Source organism: Echinococcus granulosus (assembly GCF_000524195.1).
Source record: "Echinococcus granulosus chromosome Unknown EG_S00077, whole genome shotgun sequence".
NCBI classification, from domain to species: Eukaryota; Metazoa; Platyhelminthes; class Cestoda; order Cyclophyllidea; family Taeniidae; genus Echinococcus; species Echinococcus granulosus.
The window spans coordinates 178,894-182,025 of NW_020170457.1; positions in this window are offsets into that span (position 1 = coordinate 178,894).

Consider the following 3,132-nt stretch of genomic DNA (forward strand, 5'->3'; position numbering starts at 1 on the left):
AAAGGAATTGCTTTTTATTAACTCCGTGTCCCCCCCCCCCCTTTTTACTCCTAAGGAGGATGTCACGTGGGTGTCTATAAAGTGACAGAAAGTGAAAAATTAATTGAGAAACAGTTGGAGACCATAGAAGATGGTAGGAGGAGTAACGTATGGGATGCCTTTTTGAGAAATAATATGTCAGCATCAACTTTTCTTCCGAAAGGGATACCGCATTTTCAAGGTATGTATCTTTGCTGACTTTTATGTATTTGTCACCTCTCAGGAGAGACGCTGCCACTAGCAGAAATTGTGAGAAATAAACTAGCCAAGCCTAATTTCACTTCCCTTTTGTGAGACCAACTTTTTTTGTCATTCAGACGACTTGTCAATTGTCATCCTGTAATAGCTCATTTGTTAAGTTAAAATTCCACCTTCTTATGAATAATTGCATTTTTAACGTATTATAGGGTTTTATAATTACATATTTTTTTTCAAAAACGTAAGTGATATTTTTAGTGTTGCTTTGAAGCGTGTTAGGTGGTGTTTCCCAGACACTCACTGATGTTTTCACCGTGGCGAGACAGGAAGTAGTCTCTTTGAATTTCGTATCCAAAATTCCACCTCTTAGCGTTTGAGTTATTTTAGAAAGGAAAAAGTTTAAAAACACATTAATTAAAGGCGATAAAAGGAAGGGAGTCGCCGGACTATTTGGTATTCAGTCTGAGACATAACAAAGGTGGTGCTTTACCGACTTAAATAAGTTATTTATGGTGATGAATCAGTGAATATATTTAAGGCAAAAGCATGTGCTTAATACCTTACGGTGGATGTCTTACGCGAAGGGGTGCTTAAAAGTCCTATTCTCTCGCCTCCCACCTCCAAGTTGTCAAGTGTCAGTCACCTTGTCAGTAACTATGTTTCCCCTGTTCTACAATCACATTGTTGGAAGGTGGACAGTCCAAAAGTCAAAGGGTCAGGTCTTCCTTTTCTGCACTTAAAGATGGGTCATCATTCCACCTTTTTCAGGCCACTGACTACGAATGCGGGATTCTCAAATGAAATAGCTGTGGCTTGCTCAATTCGCTTTCCCTCCATCTCTACCTCTCCGCGCCTTCCCGCTTCCAGTGTTACCAAGGTACAGTGATACTCAAAATATATATGGAACAAAAATCAAGCAAGCCAAAGATCCAAATAATCTCTTGCATAAGTGCATAAATTTCCAAAAAATGATAAACTTTTGTTATTTTTTAGCAAAATACTTTTTTAAGCTTTAAAATGCCTTTATTGATTTTCAAATGTCATGTTAAAATTAACGATAGTCTTTTTAAAAAATGGTTCTCCTAAACACCGCCTTTTTTAAAAGACCGCCTAATTATGAGGTTTTATTCATGGTGCATTAATGACTGCTTATAAGTGTGCAAAATCAGGAGAAATTGATAGCGAGCAGTAAAAATCGGAGAAAGTCAAAGGGAATATAGCAAGGGCAACTTTTTACTTAATCATTACTAAACTCTCATTTTACGAAAATATAGCTTGTGTTTTTTAAATTAGTCTTTCCTAAATAGTCAATTATCTTAAATAAGTGGCCATCGTATTGAACCAAAGGAAAAAAATAGACAGACTATTTCTGGAGGCAAAAGATTAAAGCAAAACTGTCAGACGGGGGCAATGGACACGACCTCCGCTTATTTGTTCACTTGTTAATTTGTCTTCTTGCCTGCTTGGCTGGCTTGTTTGCTGCAATACCAAGGAGAACGGTATGTCCACGTGTACCAGAAAATGTGCACGGAATGTGTGCGATGTGAATGGGATGTGTCCAGGACTGTCGTGAAAATGGGCCTTTTTGGTGCATTTTCACCCCTTCAGCAGGTGGTAGAAGCGGCCTCCAAATGTGGAGGAATTTGCGGGCTAGGGAGTACTTCAGGTTGAAGTCAGCCTTTGCTCACCTCAACCTGGTTCCAACGTATCGCCTGAGGAGGCGCTTTCGTTGTCAAATGAGGAATTATTTTTTTGTGTCCACGATCCTGACAAAAGGGGTCACCAAAATTCGCCTCCTTAACTGTGGAATTACTGAGCTGACAGACTGGCTGTCAAAAAAGGGGAAATACATTTACTCTATCGATTTCGATGTCTTGAGGAACGAGGACCACTTTCGCACTTTGATGTATTTTAATTTCGAAGAGGGAAAAACAGTTTTCATTTTGACAGATACGATGAAGTAGTCGCATCTGACAAGCGGTTAGATGACACAAACCTCGTGACTGAGCAAACGCTAGCAAATCCCAGGGACGGGATAAACACATAAAACTTTGTCAATTTACAAATGCTTCACTTTACAGCACATAAATGTAAGATGTCTTCCTCTAGCCACTCTCCTCTAAATCCAAGGGTCTGAAGCCGAGAGCAAGCGGCGGGGAGGAAAACAGGGCAAGAGCGAAACTATTACAACGTGTCTACCTAATGGACTTAGTGACAATATAACCGTTCCTTTGCCTCACGCTTTCTGTTCCCCTTTTCCAAGGCAGCCTTCAAAGTTTGCCTCCCTAAAGTTAACATAAATCATTGAGACAATGCTGCGCTTTTAACTGAATCGTCAAGGAGGGGAAGCAAACTGCAGTGCAGACGCCCTCCTATTTGGTTATATTTTAAACCCGAGGTACCCTCATTTTTTTAAGGATGATACGAGTGTAAGAACATATTGAAGTATTTATCTGTTTTGGTCTGCATTTTAAACCTTTATTTTGAATCTTTCTTTATCTTTTTAGGAAATATCACCAAGATTAGATATTTGGGAGTGTTTTCAATCAAAAAATAAGCAAATTTTGCTAGGGGCGACACCTCTTGGGTAAAACAGACATTACAATTTATCTCCTTTTTTGTTCTAAGCATTTTCCGCCCACTTAGCATTCCTGTCAGTCCGGTGAACTAGGCATCCCTCATATTTTCACGTGGGAACTCCTCCCTTTCGTCATTTCGCCTGGGCGGGAAATGTCACAACTAGGTTCCCAAGTTGTCACTAAGACGATTAGAAACTGTCCAGAATTAAAATAAATTCTCGCCGACATTCGCAACGAGCTACTCGGCCAAAACGCAAAACATGACTGTGTCAGCTCCGCGAAATACTCAAAAAAATACTCAAGTAGGCATAAATTA